General features: G+C 47.2%; 1 pseudogene; it reads left to right on the top strand.

Annotated features, from left to right (window-relative positions):
• The first annotated feature begins 95 nt into the window (after positions 1–95).
• LOC133228718 (tRNA (cytidine(32)/guanosine(34)-2'-O)-methyltransferase-like) lies at positions 96–13,045 on the top strand (annotated as a pseudogene).
• The last annotated feature ends 1,324 nt before the right edge of the window (positions 13,046–14,369 follow it).

Here is a 14,369-nt window from a genome sequence, read left to right as displayed (position 1 = left end):
ACCGAGCACCCGCGCGCAGGTCCCGCCCGCATCCCGCCTCTCCTTCCGGTTCCTACACCGCTGAGCCTGCGCACTGGGCTAGGCCGGCCGGCTGGTAAGTGGAAAGGGCCTGGTCACCCGGCTGACGCAGCTCTCGCCCCGCTGGCGGTCGCCGCCGTGTCGCCGGGCAGCCACGGTGAGTGCAGAAGCTTGTCCGCACCCGGGCGGGGGGGACGTGCTCATGGCGGCGCAGCTTTCAGCCCCCGCGCCCGCCAGTGGCCCCGCGGTTCCCCCGGCCCACCTCACCCTCAGTTCTCCGCGCTGCCCCCCACCCGTGACCTTTGCCCTGGTGTCTCTCTTCCCGGGAGACCCCAGCCGGCCCCTGGAGGGCGCTGTCCTCGGTGCTGACGCCTGCGGGTGCTCCATGTCGGCGCGTCGTCTGGCGACCCCGCCGGGGGCGTCAGTCGGAAGAGGCGCTTCCCCACCCCCTCTCCCCGGAGGCCTTCCCCAGGACCCAGCGAGAACTGCGAACACCTTTGCGCAGTTTCAGGGACGGAAGTCTGTCCCCGAAGCTGACAAGGATTCCTTCCTCACGGAAACCTGGTTTAGCTTCGAGTAGCTCTCAGTTCACGTGCGAAAAATCTCTAGGCTCCCAGGCTGCCAGATTGGGTTAACGGTTCTCCAGCCTCACTCACGGGGCTGGGGTCTGAGAATGACGCGTGCTCTCTCAGCGTCTGCAGAACTGAGGGCGTGGAGGGTCTCTCAAAACCAGGTTTATTTTCCAGATGCGATATTGAATCTTAAAATCTTCCTAGGGGCTTTGTGTATTGTGTAGAGATGGCCAACGCCTACAAAATGACGCAGGTTTTGCACACACATTTCTCTAACCTTTAGCCAAGCAAATGGACATGTTAGTTTATTTATAAAAGTGTCTACTTAATGTTGACGTCGAGGTAATAGATAAATAGAACTTTCTCCTTTAACAATATGTAGCAGATGAGATTGCGAAGAAAAATAGGTTTAATGAGAACAGCGTGATACAGAGTACTTCTGGGTGTGACTCTCTGTACTTCTGGGCCTGTTGATACACCACTAATGGTTCATAATATTAATAATTAAATATCAGTTATCATCATAAGTTTCCTTTATGGATGCCCCAAAGCAGTGAAGTTTTAATATTTGAAAGTTGATAATGCAATGTAGGGGTCCTTGGGGAAGTTTTGGGAGGATCATCAGTTGTCGGGTGGTATAAGAATATGGTTTTCAGACATGACCCTGAGAACTATGGGGCACGACACGTTTGGACTAGGAGAACAAAATGGTCTAAAATGAGTCTTGGCCCCTCAAAGTTTTGGTGACACCGACCATGTGGAGGAGAGTGGTGAAAGATTGTGCTCGATGCAGAGTTGTGCTGAGGTACTCTAAGAAGAAGGAAAACCCAGCTTTGCTATTCTCCTGTGTTTGTTTCATTCCAACTGCCACAGAGATTACATATTTGTGTCTGACTTACTTTTTTAAAGTACTTATTTATTTACTTCTGTATTTGGATGCATCAGGTCTTGGTTGTGGTATTGCAGGCTTGGTTGTCCCACAGCATGTGGAATCTTAGTTCCCTGATCAGGAATCCAGCCCATGCCCCCTACATTGGAACGTGGATTCTTAACCATTGGACCACCAGGAAAGTCACCTGGCTTATTTTTGTATTTTGATTGATTTATTTTTGACCACACCACAGCATATGGAATCATACTTCCCTGACCGGGGATTGAACCTGCCCTTCCTGCATTGGAAGTATGGAGTCTTAACCAGTTAGTTTTTAAATAGTCTCATAAAATTCAAACAACATAGAAAAATAAGAATTCCGTTCTGTTCTCTGTCCTTAGACCTATTTACCCCACCCCACCCCACTTTTTTTCCTCACATAATAGATCTCCAACAGCTATTCAAGTCAAGAGATAAACAACTTAATTCTTTTTATGTCTGATAATAATCCACAGTGAGCATATACTATATTTATTTCATTATTCCCCATTGATGGGTTTTTCACTTAGAGTCCGGCTTTTACCACTACAGAGTCATACTGAGGTGAGTATTTTAAAAAATTTTTTTTTAATTTTTTAAATTATGAAAGTATGATAACACATTGACAGGAGACTTGGAAAATACAGAACAAAGTTACATATAGATCCACTATCACAATTATTTTTAAGTAGATAAATTAAGATTTTTAGTTGGATTTGGTTTCATTATCAAGCTCTCAAAAATAATAGAATGAATAGACAGAAATGTGGGATATAGTAGACCTGAAAATGCTATGAACCAATTCAACATAATTAAGATTTATACAGTTTTCACCCAACAGCAGAATAAAAATTTTATTCAAGTTCCCATAGAGTATAAACCAGGAGACACTGGAACGTATCCAGAAACATAAAACAAGGTGCAAAAATTTCATGGTATAAAGGTATTAAATCATACAGAGTCTGTTTTCTTATCACTGTGGAATTATGTTAGAAATTAATATCAAAAGATATTTGAAAATAACCCACGTATTTTCAAGTGCAATGTGATGTTTACCAAGAGAGATCTTTGATTCCAGTCATTGAAAGCTGAGGTAAGTATTTTAAAACGTAGGTCATTCTGCTTTGTTTCTATAGATTCCCATTAGTAGGAACTAAATTAGGATAATGGGTCAAAGATACACATATTTAAAATCTTAATAGGGATCCTACTGTATAGCACAGAACTCTGTTCAGTGTTATGTGGCAGCCTGGGTAGGAGGGGAGTTAGGGGGAGAATGGATACATGTATATGTATGACTAAGTCCCTTTGCTGTCCACCTGAAACTATCACAGCATTGTTAATCAACCATCAGTTCAGTTCAGTCGCTCAGTTGTGTCCATCCGACTTTGCGACCCCATGAATCACAGCACGCCAGGCCTCCCTGTCCATCACCAACTCCTGGAGTTCACTCAAACTCATGTCCTTAGAGTTGGTGATCCCATCCAGCCGTCTCATCTTCTGTTGTCCTCTTCTCCTCCTGCCCCCAGTCCCTCCCAGCATCAGAGTCTTTTCCAATGAGAGTCAACTCTTCGCATGAGATGGCCAAAGTATTGGAGTTTCAGCTTCAGCATCAGTCCTTCCACTGAACACCCAGGACTGATCTCCTTTAGAATGGATTTATTGGATCTCCTTGCAGTCCAAGGGACTCTCAAGAGTCTTCTCCAACACCACAGTTCAAAAGCATCAATTCTTCGGGGCTCAGCTTTCTTCACAGTCCAACTCTCACATCCATACATGACCATTGGAAAAACCATAGCCTTGACTAGACGGACCTTTGTTGGCAAAGTAATGTCTCTGCTTTTGAATATGCTGTCTAGGTTGGTGATAACTTTTCTTCCAAGGAGTAAGCGTCTTTTAATTTCATGGCTGCGGTCACCATCTGCAGTGATTTTGGAGCCCCCAAAAATAAAGTCTGACACTGCTTCCACTGTTTCCCCATCTATTTTCCATGAAGTGATTGGACCAGATGCCATGATCTTCATTTTCTGAATGTTGAGCTTTAAGCCAACTTTTTCACTCTCCTCTTTCACTTTCATCAAGAGGCTTTTTAGTTCCTCTTCACTTTCTGCCATAAGGGTGGTGTCATCTGCACACCTGAAGTTATTGATATTTCTCCAGGCAATCTTGATTCCAGCTTGTGCTTCTTCCAGCCCAGCGTTTCTCATGATGTACTCTGCATATAAGTTAAATAAGCAGGGTGACAATATACAGCCTTGACGTACTCCTTTTCCTATTTGGAACCAGTCTGTTGTTCCATGACCAGTTCTAACTGTTGCTTCCTGACCTGCATATAGGTTTCTCAAGAGGCAGGCCAAGTGGTCTGGTATTCCCATCTCTTTCAGAACTTTCCACAGTTTATTGTGATCAACCATACTCCAGTATAAAATAAAAAGTTTAATAAATGATTGGTTTTAAAAATGAATAAATTGTAAAAATCTTAACAGGTATTGACAGAATATTTCTCCCCAAATATAGCAACTTATATTCCTGTATGCCGTGTAGGGGAGGACCCTTTACTTTACATCGTGAAGGTTTGCCAGTTGAGTAAGTGAAAGGGCATTCTGCTGTTGAGCTCTGTTACTTTTTCTCAGCTGCTGTTGCCCGCTGTCATCTCTTCTGTAGATGCCCTTCATACTCTTCCCCATTTCCCCAGTAAGTTGTTTTCTTACTAATTTGTAGGGGCTGTTTTTATATTAAGGATATTTTCCCTTTGCAGCTATAAATAAAATACTGCATATTATTTCCCCCTTGATTATTTTTGTCTTTTTAACTTTGTTCAGAACATTTTTACTTTGTTAAAACATAGGACTTGCCTATAGCTCAAATGGTAAAGAATCTGCCTGCGATGCACTAGACCAGGGTTCCATCCCTGTGTCAGGAAGTTCCTCTGGTGAAGGGAATGGCAGTCCACTCTGGTATTCTTGCCTGGAGAATTCCATGGACAGAGAAGCCTGGTGTGCTACAGTCCGTGGGGTCGCAAAGAGTTGGACACTACTGAGCGACTAACCACAACACACACCCACAGAACGTTTTTACATAATTGTTTTTTCCTTTATGACATCTCTGTTTCTTTTTGTATATAATTAAGCAACTTTTCATTTCAACTGTACACTGATAAAATTAAAAAAAAAAAAAAAAAAAAACACGGGAAAAAGTTTTTGGGACTTCCTAGTGGTCCAGTAGTTAAGACTCCATGCTCTCACTTGCCGAAACTAAAGATCCCACAGACAGCAATGAAGATCACTTAATGCTGCAAGTAAAGTAAGACCAGATGCAGAAAAATAAACTAAAAAAATTTTTTTTCCTTCAAATTTTTCTGCATAGAAATTCTATATCAGGGATTTCCCTGGAGGTTCAGTGGTTAAGACTTCACCTTCTAGGGAATTCCCTGGTGGTCCAGTGGTTAAGACTCTGCACTCCCAATGGAGGGCAGCCAGGTTCAATGTCTGGTTGGGGAACTAGATCCCACATGCCACAAGCAAGAGTTTGCATGTTGTAACTACAACCTGGTACAGCCAAATAAATGAATAAACAAAAAAAAAAATTTAAAAAACAAAAAAGACTTCTCCTAATGCAGGGGGTGTGGGTTTGATCCCTGGCCAGGGAGCTGAGGTCCCACATGCCATGCATCCAAAAAGCCAAAACAAAACAGAAGCAACTTTGTGACTTTAATAAAGAGTTTTTTAATGGTTCACATAAAAATCTTTAAAAGAAATTCTGTATCAGATAATGTGATCTGAAAAACTTACAAATGTTTCCCCTGAATTTATATGATGTACTGTGATGGAAGAAACGAGATCTGAACATCTTATAAAATATATTTGTCTGCAATACATGTACTTTATTCAAGCACATTTGGAAATAGGAAATCGCCTGTGTCCTGGGCTTTAGTCCCAAGTTGTGAAGGAGTGGAGGGGCTGAAGATACCAACTGCATTTTGTCCTATGCGAGAGGCTCCCCTCTCAGCCTCAGTTCCCTCTGTGTCACATGGGATGATGGTGGGCTTGGTCTGCTGGTGGGCTTGTGAATAATCAGTGAGGGAAGCCATTAGCACCATGTCTAAGCCCAGAGGACTGACCTCAGAAAATGTTAGCCTCACTGGAGGAACCCTCACCTCCAAGCCTCAGGCCAGCGGACCCCCCAGAATGTACATTCATAATAGAAAACCACAATATACATAGCACAGAGCCCTCAGGAGTGAGACTCACAGCTGAAGATACGTTAGATGATAGAATTGCTGGATCTAGAATACGATAAGCAAAATGTATTTAATATGGTGAAAGAAGCAAAAGGAGGAAATAACAAGCATGGAGAAGAGACAGGGTCATCAGAGACCAAGCAGATGAAAACATGAACCAGATCCAGAAACTAAAACAACTGAAACTTAAAACTTTATGGCAATAATCTCAATCCCTACCTCATACCATACATAGGAATGGATGCAAAATGGATCAGAAATGTAAAACTCACAATTCTGAAATACAGGAAAAAAATCTTTGTAGCCTTGGATAAAATTTCTTGGGACTTCCCTGGTGGTACAGTAGATAAGAATCTGCCTGCCAGTGCAAGGGACACAGGTTCGATCCTTGATCTTGGGAGCAGTTAAGCCTGTGTGCCACAACTACTGAACCCGGGTGCCCAGAGCCTGTTCTCCGCAACAGGAGAAGCCACTGCAATGAGAAGCCTGGGCACCCCAACAAATAGTAGCCACTACCTGCCCCAACTAGAGAAAGCCCATGTACAGCAGTGAAGACCTGGTGCAGCCAAAAATAAAAGTTTTAAAAAAGATTTCCTGGATACAACACCAAAAGCACAATCTATAAAAGAAAAAAAGTGGAACTTAAAAACAAGTTTGCTATGTGAAAAACATTTAGAGAATGAAAAGAGTTACTAGGAGAAAACATTTGCAAAAGACACAACTTATGAAGTACATCAGTTCAGTTCAGTCGCTCAGTCGTGTCCGAGTCTTTGTGACCCCATGAATTGTAGCAGGCCAGGGCTCCCTGTCCATCACCAACTCCTGGAGTTCACTCAAACTCACGTCCATCCAGTCAGTGATGCCATCCAGCCATCTCATCCTCTGTCGTCCCCTTCTCCTGCCCCCAATCCCTCCCAGCATCAGTCTTTTCCATTGAGTCAACTCTTCACATGAGGTGGCCAAAGTACTGGAGTTTCAGCTTTAGCATCAGTCCTTCCAGTGAACACCCAGGACTGATCTCCTTTAGAATGGACTGGTTGGATCTCCTTGCAGTCCAAGGGACTCTCAAGAGTCTTCTCCAACACCACAGTTCAAAAGCATCAATTCTTTGGGGCTCAGCTTTCTTCACAGTCCAACTCTCACATCCATACATGAAGTACATAGAATATATAAATAATAATAAAACACCTATTTTCTGCACTCACAACACTTCTGACACCAGATGTGTGGGGTTTCCCACACCAAGCAGTTCTTCAGGTTCCCATGACATTGGCCAGCTGTCCTGGCAGAGCGCAGTTGGATGCTGAGAGCCCAAGGCTAGCGCAGAGCCCCTCAGATAACCCCAGTTCAGGTGCCAGTTAGACCAGGTTGTCACCTGGCCATTTGACCCACCGGCTATAAATCAGGAGGATTCCACTATCCTCAGGTTGAATCATTTGCTAGAACAGAACTCAGGAAAAGTTTACTTCCTAGGTTACTGGTTTATGATTAAAGGGTATAACTCAGGAACTGCCAGATGGAAGAGATTCACAGGGCAGAGTGTGGGGAAGGCGTGTGGAGCCCCTGTGCCCTCGCTGGGCTCCAGTCTCCACACCTTCCTGCGTTCACCAGGCAGGAAGCTTCCCTAGACCTGTCCTTTGGGATTCAGTGGAGGTCCCATTACTTGGGCCTGATTATTAACTCAATGTCTAGCCCTTCTCTACTCCGCAGAGGATGGGGAGTAAGGCTGAAGGTTCCAAGCTTCTGACCATAGTATATAGTCTTTCTGGTGATCATCCTCTGGCCAGGAGCCCACCAAGAGTCACCTGGTTAGATCAAAAGACCCTCCTGGCAGCCCTGACACTCAGGAGATTCCATGGGTTCTAGGAGCTCTGTGTCAGGAGCCGGGGACAGAGACCAGTATATTATATATTTCTTATCATTTCCCAATGAAGAACTGTGAAAACTTAATGAGAAATAATTCATTTTTCTTTTCTTTCGTTTTTGGCCATGCCACATGGTATACAGGGTCCTAGTTTCCTGACCTGACCACGGATTGAACCTGTGCCCCCAGCAGAACAGCAGTGAGAGAGTTCGCCAGACTGGCCACATAGGCACGAGATACTAGAACTCGTGGTACATTCAGGTCTGGTCTCCGCTTTGCACAAACGACCGCTTTCCTTGATGACAGGCTTGCCACACTCTGCTTGCCCTTAGGCATCTGCGACATACTCAGATCAACTGAGAACACAAACTGAAATCCTGAAATCTCACTGGTTTGCGCTCTCGCCGAGGCTTGTACTGCTCCTGGACTGGCAACCTGCTTCACTCCTTTTCTCCAAACTGAAATTTTGAGCTTAGTGTTGGCAGGTGCCTGGACAAACTGTGAGATGGGCCGGACATCAGAGGACAAGCAGGATGTCTATCACCGCCTCTCCAAGGAGAATGGCTGGCGTGCCCACAGCGCCTTCAAGCTGCTGCAGCTGGATGAGGAATTCCACCTCTTCCAAGGCGTGATGCGGGCTGTTGACCTGTGCGCGGCCCCAGGCGGCTGGACCCAGGTGCTGAGTCAGAAGATCGGGGGCCAGGGCTCTGGCCACGTGGTGGCTGTGGATCTGCAGGCTATGGCCCCACTGCCAGGTGTGGTGCAGATCCAGGGGGACATCACCCAGCTGTCCACTGCCAAGGAGATTGTCCAGCACTTTGAGGACTGCCCCGCAGACCTAGTGGTGTGCGATGGGGCCCCTGATGTGACCGGCCTCCACGATGTCGATGAGTATATGCAGTCGCAGCTCCTCCTAGCTGCCCTGAACATTGCTACACACGTCCTGAAGCCAGGGGGCTGCTTTGTGGCCAAGATCTTCCGAGGCCGGGATGTGACACTGGTCTACAGCCAGCTGCGTGTCTTCTTCTCCAGCGTGCTCTGTGCCAAGCCCAGGAGCAGCCGGAACACCAGCATCGAGGCCTTTGCTGTCTGTAAGGGTTATGACCCTCCTGAGGGCTTCCTGCCTGACCTGTCCAAGCCGCTGCTAGACCACTCTTACGATCCAGATTTCAACCAATTAGATGGCCCCACTCGCGTCATTGTGCCGTTTGTGACCTGTGGGGTCCAGAGCGCCTATGATTCAGACTGCGGTTACCCACAGGACCTAGAAGACGGCTCAGAATAGAAGTAGACTCCACGCACTCAGCCCCCACCCTCTCACCATCGTACCAGGAGGCCTGAGCATTGAAGAAGAAGGGGCGGCTGGCCACGAAGATCTGCCCCCAGGACTACCCCATCAGCACAGTGTCCACATTGCCCCCATCCCTGGCCGCCCCGCAGGTCATACCCTGCTGACCTCTGAGGTGGAAGACAGTGAAATGAATTATTCCCCTTAACATGTTAACTAAGCTGGCAGTCTGATAAGGACTTGGAAGCCGTTTGCTGTTCAAGGAAAACCATAACTTGAATAGGTGAACTTGTTTTCAAATACATCAAAGCAAGTCCTGAACATACAGGCTCCAAGTGGGAACCTCCGGCAACCACCACAAACACAGCAAGGACAGAAACATCACAGAACATAACATCTGCACTGCAGAGGGAATTCTTGAATAGGGTCCTGCCTCTTCTCTAAGTCTTCGCAGCCGTGTGTCCTGAATGTGTCCAGAATTTACTCTGAAAGCAGGACTTCTAAACCCTCGTAGAAGTCAGCAGTATCTGTGAACTTGATGGAAGAAAATATTACATCTTTATTTTCACAGATATAGCTGGAATTTTAGCTTTACTTGGGAATCTGAACGCTGGCGGCATAATCACGGTAGTAAAAGCAATGCCTGCAACTTTCCCACTACTACTTTTGATCAGTTACTTTTGTGTTGTGTTACAGTTGCAGATATCTTAAAATGTTGTTCACATTGGCCACTACTTTGAATAAGATCTCATAATTAGATGTACTGATTTTTAAAAGTTCATATATTTAAAAAACAGCAGTGAGATACAAGGACACACACGTTAGACTGGCTCAACAGTGAAGACCTTGGCTCCTGAGGATGTAGGACAGCCCGTTCCCATGCTCTTGGTGGGCACTTGAAAGTGTAAAGCCTCTTTGGAAGCAGCTTGTATTATTTAAACCATCATTTACTCTGACCCAGCAACCTTACTTCTCGCTGTTCACACAGGAGAGGTGAAAACAGGCATTTACATAATCACCTGTATGCAAACATTGAGAGCAGCTTTATTCATCATCTCCGCAAACTGGAAGCAACGCAGTCATTCACCTGGCAAAGGGAGAAGCAAACTGCGTCCCCTCTAGATGATGACACAGCACTCGGGAAGCAGGACCAGGCTGCTGGTGCTGGGACGGCAGGCAGATCTCAAGTGTACTGTGCAGAAAGGAAGAGGCCAAACACCGAAGGCTGCATTCTGTAGTTGTGCATGCGTGCTCAGTCATGTCTGACTCTTTTGCGACCCCATGGACTGTAGCCGGCCAGGCTTCTCTGTCCATGGAATTTTCCAGGCAAGAATACTGGATTGGCTGCCATTTCCTTCTCTAGGGGATCTTCCCAACCCAGGGATCAAACCCACGTCTCTTACATCTCCTAGCAGGCAGGTTCTTTACCAGTTGAACCACCAGGGAAGCCCCTGCATTCTGTATGATTTCACCTATATGACATCCTGGAGATGGCAAAACTGTAGAGTCAGACTACAGCTTGGGGATTTTAGGGGTGAGATGGCTGTAGGGGAAAGGATTGACCTCAGAAGGGCCATTGGAGATTTGGGGGTGATGCAAATGTCCTGTTCATAGCCTTTCTCAACACTCACAATACCATGCATCCAGAAAATTTGGGGTTTCCCTGGCGGTCCACTACCAGATCCCTGGTGGCTCAGTAGGTTAAGAGTCTGCTTGCAACGCAGGAGACTCAGGTTCGATCCCTGAGTTGGGGAAGATCCCCTGGAGAAGGAAATGGCAGCCCACTCCAGGATTCTTGCCTGGAGAATTCCATGGGCAGAGGAGTCTGACAGGCTACAGTCCATGGGGTTGCAGAGTTGAACATGACTGACACTTTCACTGGAGGTCCAGTGGTTAGGGCTCCAAGCTTTCACTGTCCAAGGCCTGGTTGGAGAACTAAAATCCCACAAGCTGCCCAGAAAGAAAGGCCGGGGGTGGGGGTGGTGATTTTTACTGGATGCAGATTTCACTGCAGATTTTTGAAAACTTCATGGGAGAGTAAACTGTCTGTTAGAAAATTAGTGACTGAGAGGGGTGTGGGGAAAACCTGGCTAACTTCTCAGTGATAACTCGGGAAACCAGAACGTTCTTTCTGGTGTTGGGATAAACAGGCTCCGAGGAGTGCCTCCCTCATGGCTCCAGGGGAGTGGCCTCTGCAGCCTTCACACCCCTCATCCTTCCCTCTGCCTGCTGTGCCCGCAGTTGCCCCCTGTGGGCGCAGGTCTGAGGACAGATGCTCTCATGTGGGCTGGGGCGGGGCTGCAGCTGCTTTAGCCAGGTGGTGGCTTCTGCTTTGTCTCCACCTGCAGGACTCGTCCTTCCAGCTAGGAAGGCACTGGTCTGGATGTGGTTTTTGGCCACAGACCCGAGAGCTCAGAAAGGAAGCAAAGGATTGAGGAACATTTCAACAACAAAGCTCTTCCTCATCCCATCAGTTTATTTTTGGGAATGGGATTTTTTTCGGTGTTTTGATCTGTAAATTGAAAACAATGGAGTTGACATTGAATCCTGTGGATATAGGAACTAATTGAAGAAGAGATAGCCCTCTCCATCTGTTAGATTTCACTTTTTATATTTAGTAATTATTTACTATAATCGTAGTATACTTGTCATACCAATAATAATTGTACCAGTTTATCAACTCAGAAGATTATTTTTGAATACTTAAGAGTCTTGTGGTTGGTTTTTGAGCACATTTCTATTGCAGAGACACATGATCTGGGGTCTATAAAATAATTCCCCAAAAAAAATGTTAGATCTGTGGGGGAATGGGATGGGAATAGGGATTCACAGAGGGGAGCATGAGCTGGACCCTTGGTTATTTAAGAGTCGTGTGGTCACATGTAGTTTTATAAGGTTATGACAAGTGCCCGGTCATAGATGGAGTATTTGGTGATACCTGACAGCCCCCTTCTTTGCCTTTCATGCCTGACTCTGTCATGATGCTCTGAGTGGAGATGCAGGTTCACACACAGGTGTTCAGAGCTGTGGCTGTAGCCTCGCCATCATCTTCTGTCTCTTGTATCAGAAGGTGGCTATGTGCTGGGGGAGGGGAAACTGTCAGGCCAGGGCACCCCCTTCACACATCTGCCAGAGAAAGCTCCCAGAAGCACCTGTGGGCACATTCTAGGCTGTTCTTTAGCAGGAGGGAGCCTTTGCTGCCCCACGGTATGGTACCTCCCCCAGCTCCAGCTCAGAGGCAGCACCTGGGTCTTTCCTGGATGACAGGACCTGCTGTTGCCTTCCCTACCCCAACCCGGCAAAGCTGCCTCACTCCCCATCCTTACCCTGCACCCCTAGGCGGGCGAGGGCAGCAGAGCAGTTGCACTGAGGCCACGCTGTCTTCTGGCCTGACCCAGGGGTCACATAGGAGGGCAGACCAGACTGCCCAGGGATGTTGTGACCAGTGCAGCTGCTGGACTCAGGGGTCCCCACTAGGCCCCCTGTTCTGGGGGCCACCTGAAACATCAGTTCCTAAACCCTGGGGGATGCAGTTCTGGTTATTTAAGAGTCCCCCTAGATCCTTCGTGAGCTCAGTGCCCGCCAGCCTACCCTGCTGCTCGGTGGGCCCAAGGCCACTGCTGGTTGGCCACGTTCCCAGCCTCTTCCATTCTTTCCTTTTTCCCCAGTTTTATTGAGATGTAGTTGACCTACAGCACTGTGGACAGCATAATGATCTGGCACATCCATGGAAGGATTATCACACTAAGTTTAGTGAATGTTCATCACATGTAGACAGAACATGAAATAGAAAAAATTTTTCCTTATGGTGAAAATTCAGGATTTACTCTTTATCTATTTGGCCATGCCAGGTGTTAGTTACAGCCTAAAGGTCTTTGATCTTCACTGCAGCATGCAGTGAAGGATTTACTTGGAACATGCAGGACTGCTTACTTATGGCATGTGGGATCTAGTTCCCCGACCAGGGATGGAATCCAGGTCCCCTGCAATGACAGTGTGGAGTCTTAGCCACTGGACCACCAGGGAAGTCCATGATCTACTCAACAACTTTCATACGTATCATGTATAATCTACAGCGTGCTAATTATACTTGTCATGTCGTACATTACATTCCTGGTACTTATTTACCTAATAAATGGAAGTCTGTACCTTTTGACCATTTCCAGTCCCTGCTTCTGGTAATGACATATCTTTCTTGATGAGTTTAATTGGTTGACTGCACTATTAGAGAAGGCAATGACACCCCACGCCAGTACTCTTGCCTGGAAAATCCCATGGATGGAGGAGCCTGGTAGGCTGCAGTCCATGAGGTTGCTAAGAGTCGGACACAACTGAGCGACTTCACTTTCACGCATTGGAGAAGGAAATGGCAACCCACTCCAGTGTTCTTGCCTGGAGAATCCCAGGGATGGCGGAGCCTGGTGGGCTGCCATCTATGGGGTCGCACAGAGTCGGACACGACTGAAGCAACTTAGTAGCAGCAGCAGCACTGTTAATCCCTCCTACTTCACTCTTTCCTGAAGTCTTTTTTTATTCCAGATAAAATGCCTAGCAGGTCACTGTTGAAACCCAGCACCAAAAAGTGACCTGTACCTCCAGCCCACCTGAAAAGCACTGTTCCCTCCCGTCTCCCAGACATGTAGGGCCCTGGGGGCCCAGTAGGTGCAGGGGCTGCTGCAGGCCGACTCTGTATCTCTAGGTTCAGAGGGAAGTCTAAGTCAAGCCATGTCCAGTTTCCTTGTGGTCACTTGGCTACTTCCTTGGAAGGGAGGATGCCAGCAGGTCTGGACTCAGACCCCCTCCCACTCCCACTGCTCAGGAGCACAGTTACATGGAGTCCTCGGCACATGGCACCCTTGGCCCCCAGTTGAAGCCTCCTGGCCTCCCGCCCTCTCTGCTGACCTGGCCCAGAGCCTCCACCTGTATCCCTGCACGTGTACCCTCCCCGCCAGTTGCACCCCTTCTGAGAACTCGTGGACAGGCTCGGGGCCACTGCATACCCTGGGCCCTGCTGGGACAGTGGGGTTGGGGCTAGCCTGGCCACCCCACAATACTCGGTAAACGTGATACCGCAATTTTTTGTCCTAGTATTTATTATAAAACTTGCAGGCTCAGCTGTTGTCTTTAGTCACCTTCTTCTGATATAAGCGTGTCTGGATGTAAAGAAAAGGGCAAGCTGAGGGGCAGGCCGGGATTTCCAATAACCCTATCACCACGGGGCACTGCACCCACCACCAGCCAGCCACTGCCCTTGCCTGCCCCTCCCCAGCCCACGTCCACACTTCATTCCTTTTATTCCGGTGCGCACACACCCTGTGTTCTCATCCATTCATCAGGTGATGAACACCTGGGATGTTTCTACTCCCTGGCTGTTAGGAGGAACACTGTCCTGCGTGAACACACGTTCATTCTCTGGGGCATGTGCCCAGGTGTGGGACTGGGGTCACACAGCAGCTGCACGGATGGCGGGTCACACC

The sequence above is a fragment of the Bos javanicus genome, chromosome 17, assembly GCF_032452875.1.
Source record: "Bos javanicus breed banteng chromosome 17, ARS-OSU_banteng_1.0, whole genome shotgun sequence".
NCBI classification, from domain to species: Eukaryota; Metazoa; Chordata; class Mammalia; order Artiodactyla; family Bovidae; genus Bos; species Bos javanicus.
Note: the sequence above shows the minus strand (reverse complement) of the source record. Positions and strands in the feature narration are given on the sequence as shown.